This window comes from Malaya genurostris, chromosome 2, assembly GCF_030247185.1.
Source record: "Malaya genurostris strain Urasoe2022 chromosome 2, Malgen_1.1, whole genome shotgun sequence".
Lineage (NCBI taxonomy): Eukaryota > Metazoa > Arthropoda > Insecta > Diptera > Culicidae > Malaya > Malaya genurostris.
The window spans coordinates 179,472,842-179,482,890 of NC_080571.1; positions in this window are offsets into that span (position 1 = coordinate 179,472,842).

The following is a 10,049-nucleotide window of genomic DNA, read 5'->3' on the forward strand; positions in this document are numbered from 1 at the left end:
GCAGGTGCTCTCTCCGTCGCTGATGGTTTAACTCCCGCGATGGCAGTCTGCTCGCCTTGAAGGCCAGCAAGCGAATGAAAGTTGCTACCTGAGCGTTTGTGCTTTTAACCACGCAGAAGGCGCTCTCTCCGTCGCTGCTGGTTGATGGTTTAACTCTCGCGATGGCAGTCTGCTCGCCTTGAAGGCCAGCAAGCGAATGAAAGTTGCTACCTGAGCGTTTGTGCTTTTAACCACGCAGGAGGCGCTCTCTCCGTCGCTGCTGGTTGATGGTTTAACTCCCACGACGTCTGCTTCCATCGAACGCACGAAAAGAAATGATCGATTTTCACCACGGTTCCCCTTTTATACGCATTCAGTTGAAGATATGTGCCTGACTACCTCAAAATCGTCGTCCTTGCGCGAAAAACCCAAGCGAAAGTAAAGAGTTTTCCGCATTATTTTGAAATTTTGAGAAAACTTAATTTTTGAGTTGTTTATGGTTATCTCACACTGTTCAAAATATTATCCCAAATTCCTGATCATATTTTTGATAAAATGGTGAAAGAATTATGTTGCTACCATTAATACAAGTCGAGATATTCACGATTAAGTTCTGCCCATTCTTCCATATGGCTAATTTTGAAAAGGCACCCCATAGTAAAGTAAGTCGTATTCACGACAAAATGGGTTGTATAGAGCTACAGTAAAGTAAATTCCGCATAATTCTTTAGGAGTATTATTATGGTTTTAAGAACAACCGAATAGAAGTCTGGAATAGAGAACTGGACCCTGAGTTCAAGACCTAAATTTAGATCCAATAACACTCAGAATCTAGTTTCAGTCGCTGCTGGTTCTCGCCTTGGTGGCCAGCAAGCGAATGAGAGATGCGACCTGAGCGTTTGAGGTTTTTATTAACCACGCAGAAGGTGCATTCTCTCTCGCAGCTGCTGCTGGCTGGTCCTCGCGCCTCGATGGCCAACAAGCGAATGAGAGATGCGACCTGAGCGTTTGAGGTTTTTATTAACCACGCAGAAGGTGCATTCTCTCTCGCTGCTGCTGCTGGCTGGTCCTCGCGCCTCGATGGCCAGCAAGCGAATGAGAGATGCGACCTGAGCGTTTGAGGTTTTTATTAACCACGCAGAAGGTGCATTCTCTCTCGCTGCTGGTTAACTCCCGCTGCTGCTGCTGGCTGGTCCTCGCGCCTCGATGGCCAGCAAGCGAATGAGAGATGCGACCTGAGCGTTTGAGGTTTTTATTAACCACGCAGAAGGTGCATTCTCTCTCGCTGCTGGTTGATGGTTCCACTCCCACGACGTCTGCTTCCATCGAACGCACAAGAAGAAATGATCGATTTTCGACCACGGTTCCCCTTTTATACGCATTCAGCTGAAGATATGTGCCTGACTATCTCAAAATCGTCGTCCTTGCGCGAAAAACCCAAGCGAAAGTAAAGAGTTTTCCGCGTTGTTTTCAAATTTTAAGAAAACTTAATTTTTGAGTTGTTTGTGGTTATCGCACACTGTTCAAAATATTATCCTGAATTCCTGATCATATTTTTGATGAAATGGTGAAAGAATTATGTTGCTACCATTAATACAAGTCGAGATATTCGCGATTAAGTTCTGCCCATTCTTCCATATGGCTAATTTTGAAAAGGCGCCCCATAGTAAAGTAAGTCGTATTCACGACAAAAGCATTCGACAGTGTTTGACACAAAGGTTTAGGGGAAGATGGAGTAAAACGCACCCCCGATGCATAATGCACCTTTTGCTTTTCTCAAAGGTTACCAATTTTTTTCACTGAAATTTTAATGAAACCGAAAGTCCACCATAACAACAGATTACTGTAAAATTTGGGTAGCGATGGTTCAATCATATCTGGAAAATTAAAAAAACAACAATTATGTCTCTGTTATAAGTAATTTTTTATGTTCGTTCCATAGTAATTTTCTAGGATGAGGAAGAAGATTTTAATGATGTATCCAGTAAACTTCTTTGCCAATCATTCGGGTTTCTAAAATTAGCTCTAATACAGACGATGTATTTGCAATTTTATAGAAAAAACGTAAAATTTATCGTCTCATATTCTTGGGGGCAAAACGATCCGAATTGTGTGAGGCAAAATGCTCCAGAATTCGTTTACAAAAATTATCCATAAGTCATCAATTTTATGAATAATAGTGAACAATCTTCCACCTGGCAAATATTTCGTCAACAAAAAGTCTAGAGCTTTCTTTAAATAAGAAGAAGAAGCTTTATGAGGGTGCATATTGCACGTGGTTGTAATGAGCTTTAATCCGTTGTTTTGATGGATGTTTATCCGTTGTTTAAGATCATCCTGCCTCTATGTTCAGATAATCGTCACTTCGCGTAATTTAAAATGTATATTTTTCATGTTTTCCATGATCGGGCGTCATGCCCCGCATATATAAAATTTGTAGGCGTTTTGGAAAATAAGATATTTCATGAATTTTTCAATGCATTCAACGAGTATTTGTACCTAATTTTGAGAAGTAATGATTACGGAAGATAGTCATGCATTAAACATTCTTCCGGGTGCGTCTTACCCCATCTACCCCTAATATCAAAAATGTCTGATTTCCAGTTTCCTATTTATTTGACCAAAATGATTCAAAATTATTTAACTGATCGCACTCTTCAGGTTAGCTTTCAGAATTGTAAATCTGAATTGCTACCCGTACGAGCAGGTGTTCCGCAGGGTTCGAGCGTAGCTCCAATCTTGTATAATATGTTCACTTCTGATCTTCCAAATCTAACCGTTGGTTCTCAGAAATCGCTATTCTGTGACGACACAAGTCTGGTAGCCACAGGTAGAAATCTAAGAGTGATCGCCTACAAAGAAGCTTAAATATTTTCAGTGATTCTCTGTCAAAATGGAAAATTAAACCAAATGCAGCAAAAACGCAGTTAATTATCTTTCCTCATAAGCCAAGAGCTTCTTTTCCTAAACCAAACAATAATCACATTCTCAAATTGAATGGCTTGGAATTGACATGATCTGATCAAGCCAAAATCCAAAAAACAAATTATTAATTTATGTTGTTCCACCAGGAAGAAAACGCTTCAAAGAATTCAGAATAAAATTCTGAAAATGATTTTGTAACATCCTCCCTGGTTTAGTACAAATGAGTTACACAGACTCACAAATATAGAACCATTAGATGTAATGTCACATAATATTATAATCAAATTCCGACAAAAATCGATGCAATCTTCAATTGAATCGATTCGCTATCTGTAGTTGGTTAGTAAGTATATAAGTTGCTTTTCCCCATTACACAATACAAGTAGGTTTAGAATTTACCCAAATAATAACCAAATCATGTATATAATTGGGCTGAAAAGTCACCACTTGTAGCTGAATACCCAATTTAAATCCTAATAATTTTATTTTAACTCATATTCCAATAGATAGTTATTAAAAAAAACTATCCTGATTGCATTATATTGTCAAGTGCAAATGACAATTTTTCTTTGTTTACTTTTTCTTTCAATTATAACGGTAAATTCCAGTAATTCCCAATAAATTCTACAGTGCATATCGCAAGTTAATGGTTTTTGTCATTATCCTATGTGAAGTGTTAGATGGATTAGACTACATACTAATAGCATATCATATGATGATAACAAGTTGTAGCATACGCGTGTGGCTATCATGGTGCTCGCATATACTTCGATTTGCTAAAATGAAAACTAACCTGCGCACTACACTGCTAGCACACTGGAGGAGTGCTCCGATTCTGTGCGTATTGATGGGTACTCGCTCTGAACATAATCTGGAATGCTCGCAGCAGTAACCAACTCGCAGTGAGTGTTTATTGCTGCTGACTCCCAGTTCTCGGCTGACTGTTGGCACGACCCCCTTCGATTTGCATGAAACTTTGCATGTGTGTTCGTTATAGCAAATGAAGTATTTTTCACTGGTCTAGAGATTTTTTCCACTCAACACTAATTAATTAAAAGGGCGTATGTATTTTAAGAAACATTATTTTTAAACAGTTCACGATTACGGAAATGTAGATTGAAAGATTATTATGACACAACACTTATAAGATTGAACTGATCTGTCAGAACTATTTTTTAATCTGTTCTAGCTTATTCTCTAGTTTACATTTTCGTATGGCGGTAGGGGAATTAACAGTACATAAGGATTACTCAATCGCGTTGCTTCGCGAGGCCATGTTTGATGACGGAGGGAGAGCGTGTGAGAATCAGAAGCGAGTTATTTAAAGTTCGTTTAATTTGTTCTAAAGAGCGAGTGAGTGTCTGTCGTGAGCGTACGGGTGTACGGTCGATGAGTTGCTGCCTTGCGTTATATGTTTGTTATGCTTGGGTTAGTGAAACCTTGGTGTCTGTTTTATATCCGCATTTATTTTGTGATGTCACGAAGATTGTTTACAAGTGGTGAGTGATACATGCTCACAAGGGTGCTTGGGAAAGTATCAGCGTTTTTGGTTGTCAGTTTAATTTCGATGAGCGGGTATGGTTCTGCATGATTTTAAGTGTTTCGATAAGGGTGGTCTTTGGTGCGTTGGAGCGTTATGTTAGATTGCGCGACGTAGAGTACTCATGTTATAAAGGTGGTCTTTGATGTGTGAGAACGTTATCTTAGCTAGTCATATTACATCACCATCCTTTGAGAGAATGATGAAACGTAGTGAAATCATTTATGTTGTGGGTAATTTATGTACTATCACTTTCACAATATCTAATGAACATTACAGAATTTGTCGTATGATTATGATAACCCAATTTCACAGTTTTTCTCAGGGAAGCTAAGTTAAACTTTACCTACTTCCACGGCAATGTTTTTTGTCGTGAATATGACTTACTTTACTATGGGGTGCCTTTTCAAAATTAGCCATATGGAAGAATGGACAGAACTTAATCGTGAATATCTCGACTTGTATTAATGGTAGCAACATAATTCTTCCACCATTTCATGAAAAATGTGATCAGGAATTTAGGATGATATTTTGAACAATGTGAGATAACCACAAATAACACAAAAATAGTTTTCTCAAAATTTGAAAACTATGCGGAAAACTCTTTACTTTCGCTTGGGTTTTTCGCGCAAGGACGACGATTTTGAGGTAGTCAGGCACATATCTTTAACTGAATGCGTATAAAAGGGGAACCGTGGTCGAAAATCGATCATTTCTTTTCGTGCGTTCAATGGAAGCAGACGTCGTGGGAGTGGAATCATCAACCAGCAGCGACGGAGAGTGCACCTTCTGCGTGGTTAAAACCTCAAACGCTCAGGTCGCAACTCTCATTCGCTTGCTGGCCATCAAGGCGAGAAGACTGGCATCGCGGGAGTTAAACCATCAATTAGCAGCGACGGAGAGTGCACCTTCTGCGAGGTTAAAACCTCAAATGCCCAGGTCGCAACTCTCATTCGCTTGCTGGTCATCAAGACGAGAAGACTGGCATCGCGGGAGTTAAACCATCAACCAGCAGCGACGGAGAGTGCACCTTCTGCGTGTTTAAAACCTAAAACGCTATGGTCGCAACTCTCATTCGCTTGCTGGCCATCAGGGCGAGAAGACTGGCATCGCGGGAATTAAACCATCAACCAGTAGCGACGGAGAGTGCACCTTATGCGTGGTTAAAACCTCAAACGCTCAGGTCGCAACTCTATATGCTTTCCGGTAGTCGTAACGAGAAGTTCAAGTTTCAGATTTTAACACATGGATCAGTAAGTCCCGAGACTAACAATGGAAACAACATTTTTTTTGCAAAATTTTTTTTTATTCATCAACATAATCACCTTTCAGGGTGACACAATGGTCCCAACGTTTTTCCAATTTTTCAATATCATGTTTGTAAAAAAATTTATCTTTCGCTTCAAAATAAGCTTCAGTTTCAGCGATGACCTCCTCATTTGAGCCAAATCTTTTTCCCTGGAGCATTTTTTTTTAAGATCAGCAAAGAGCCAGTAGTCACTGGGGGCTAAATCTGGCGAGTATGGGGGTGGGGAAGCAGATCAAAGCCCAATTCGTTCAATTTCGCCATTGTTTTCATCGACAGGGCAGGGTGCATTTTGTTCCATCGAAAGCAATCGCGACACCCTTTTGGAAAAAACCTTTTTCATGCTCAATTTTTCATGAAGGATAGTAAATACACTTCCATATGATATCTGTGTCATCTCAGCAATCTCACGGAGCTTCACTTTACGATCTTTCATTATAATTTTTGTCACTTCACTCACATTTTCCGGTGTAACGGCTTCCACAGGTCTACCCGAGCGTTCCGCGTCATTTGTGTCGGTACGACCACGTTTAAACTCGGCGAACCACCGACAAATCGTTGCTTTTGATGGACAAGAGTCCGGATAACATTTTTCAATCCATTGTTTCGCTCGTTGTTTTTACCCATTAAAAACAATGTTTTATCAAGACACGAAACTCGGGTTTTTCAATTTTTTAAACAAACTACAAATCGACTTTACTCCAACCTCGATAACTCAGCTGTTTCTGGTCCGAACGACTTAAAATTTTGACCCATTTCAAGCAAAGGTTAGGACTCTAGAAAGACGTGGTTACTGGTTTACTACGAGCGCCATCTCTGCTTTAGTCTCGGGACTTATTGATCCATGTGTTAGTTCCGCAATATAGGTTTAGAATGCAGAGCCTGCGTGCTGAATCTGGATTCTAGAACTGTATTTCCGAACTGATTTGAGTTTCGAAATTGCAGTTCTAGAATTGGAATTGGATTCTGAGTCTGTTATTGGTTCTAAATTTAGTTCTTGAACTCAGGGTCCAGTTCTTTATTCCAGACTTCTTCTATTCGGTTCTTTTTAGAACCATAATAATAATCCTAAAGGATTATGCGGAATTTTACTTTACTGTTCGCTATACAACCCTTTTTCGGTAGTCATGGCGAAAAATCGTCTTCAAGTTTCAGAGCTTAGTTCCGGAATATGGGTTTAGAATTCAGAGTCTGCGTGCTGAACTGGATTTTGGAAAATGATTCCGGAACTGATTTCAGTTTCGAAATTGTAGTTCTAGAACTAAAATCCAACTGAGTTCTGAGTCTGTTCTAAGTTCTGAGTTTAGTTCTTGAACTCAGATCCAGTTCCTAATTTCAGAATTCTTCAAATCGGTTCTTATTAGAATCATAATAATACTCCCAAAGAATTATGCGAAATTTTACTTTACTGTACTCTATACGGCCCATTTTTAAATTAGTTGTTCCTGCTGATGTGCTATATAAAATGCAATAATGTTTCCTGCTGATTTGCTATATAAAATGTATAGCACCGACTCAGAAGCCATTCATTTCGAATTTGGCTGTCGTTATTAACGTATCGATTATGGCGCGATCGAAGCATCTCCAGGCGAAATACAAAGCTTGCTACCGCAAGCGGAAGAAGCAGGAGGCTTCAACAGAACACGCAGAAGGAGAGCCGTCTGTTGTTGAGACGTGTTGAGCAGACAGTAGCAGAGCCGAGTGATGGAGGTGGTTTGTTGAGTTCGCAACCGAGCGGAGTACAAGATGAGCACTCGAATGGAATCCGATCAGGTATGTTATTATCACTTATTCTGAATAGTGACGTATTGATTTTCCGATCGAATCCTAGCTACCTTGAACTTCGACAGCGTTAATAGAAATAAATTGTTCGAAGTTCTAGTGATAAAATTACGGATAGCAGAATAACGTTTCTTGATATTTTACAATAATCTTACACCTTAATGTGCGCTGAATAATCGATATTTCGAATGATTGATTTTATTATAAAGAACTATACTGCTTATTTCATAATATTCAATTGCGTTTTAGAATGTTTAATGTAACTAATCCGTAATTTAGTCTAGGCGCATCGTTTAAAATTCTAGTAATGAAAGAAGGGAAAGTTGCACAATTCAAACAATCGATCAACTACCAATTCGATTTCGGAAGTATAAATAAAGCGTGACATATTTGTATTCACGACATCCAGTTATGTCTCTGACATTACACACCCGTACTTTTTTGATTTTCTATTGTATATTTTTGGGTTTAACGTGGGAGTTAGGCTCGATGGAGCACTAAACTTAGATCTATAAAGGTATAGTAACTATAATGTAATGGTGTACATTAGACTTTAATTAGTCTATTGTGTACAATTGATTTTTCTTTTGTTTGTAGGTTTGGAATTTCGTAATTTGGATCTTGCAATTGTGTAACTCTGAATGGTCGTATATAAAATGGGTCGAGTTCACGTCTGTTTTCGTTTTGTAAGTAAACTATGTCTTTAATTTGTATTTCCAATGGGTTCGCAAGATGGTCTGTTGTTGATTTTCTAAATTCTTTTTGTCGAATCAGATGTTTGTTAGTCAATTTGTATGTTTTCTGTAATTTATATTGTAATTCCTTATTGTATAGGTCGAAATTATATACTGGTTCGGTTTTGCCGGCATATGTTTCATGTGGTAATTTAACTTTTACACCGAATACCAGTTCATAGGGTGCGTACACATGATCTGAATGTGGTGTTGTGTTGCATGTAAATGCATAAAACTGTAGCCAATCATCCCAGTCAGATTGATGTTTGTTGGTAAAGGATCGCAGATATTTGTTAAGACATATGCGGTTCCTTTCCAGAGAGCCAATTGTCTGAGGATGATAAGCTGTTGAAAAAGTTTGTTTAATTTAAATTGTTCCAGAACCTCGTTGTTTTATTCGGTTCCTCTATCCGTTTTCAATTCTAGAAATTTTACGTATGTGAGAATAAAATTTTCTACTAACGCTTTAGCTACTACGTTAGCTTCTTTCAATGGTATGGGTATGTATACAACATATTTTGTTAATTCACACTGTATGCTAACAGCGTATCTATTATCATGGACTGTTTTGGGTAGCGGGCCTACCGTGTCAATAGTCACTATTTCGAATGGTTTGTAAGGTGTATTTGTTTTATTTTTTTAAATTTTTTTAAAATAACTATTTATTGGAATATGAGTTAAAATTGAATTATTAAAATTCAAATTGGGTGTTCAACGACAAGTGATGACTTTTCAGCCCCATTAGGAATTCAAGGGTAAATACAAGTACAAATGTGGTCAGGTTTTGAACACTTACAGCTCATTCAGTTTAGTTTCAATCAGTAACATTATATCACCAAATGATTGAAAATATTTCTACGTATTGATTTGAATGTCCATAGTCATGTATTTTCAATTATATATCATTGAAATGTTGATTGATAGCTAGCAGTGTCCTATTTTGTCTGCAAAAAATCTCCGGCATACCGGATTTACCTGCCCTAGACGACACTTTTGAAGGAGTTAGCGATATCTCAATGAGAAAGCATCGCTCTGATTGGTCAAACAATGCAAAACGAAGCTGTTGGAAGCTCGCGAATCTATAAATAGAGGCAAAATTATAACTAACGTTACAGTCCTACGTATAGCATTCCAGACGAAGGTTGTAGCAAGGCAAAAACTGCCATAAAACGATTTGAAGCTTTAATTGGTATGCTCTGATCTTGTGTCATACGAGTTCGGATGAAATTCCATTCGCCTGAGAAATCTGCAACTACCACAGGGTAAAGTTTGATTGCTTAAGATTAATTCCTAATTTATATAAAATGACTCGATTAATAATGAGAAATTATCGCTTCAACCGAAATGGCAGAATGGTAGTAATGGTAGAGAAATTTAACGCTATAAAAATAATTGCTTGCATACAAAACTTGAACACAAGCTTGGCGAAGAAAAGCTTAAATATCGAAATCCGTATCGCAAGTATGTACAAAAATATAAATGCATACATTTGGGATATTGATGTAATCATGTCGGCTACAAAACAAATACAAATCAAGACAAATAAAGTCTATATTTTGGATTCGCGTGTTTGGTGTTGGTTCCCAATAAAGATCAATCTAAGCAGACTCTCGTGCAGTTGCGGATTCAAAAGTCTGGCAGTTGATTGAACTGTTTGATTGAAAATGTCGAGCCTTGTTCCACATCAATGGCTCGAACAACCCCATGGGGCTGATGCGTGTAGTTTTATAGACATGATTTGGTTATAATTTGCTTCATTAATGTTTTGTTTTTTAGACAGAGC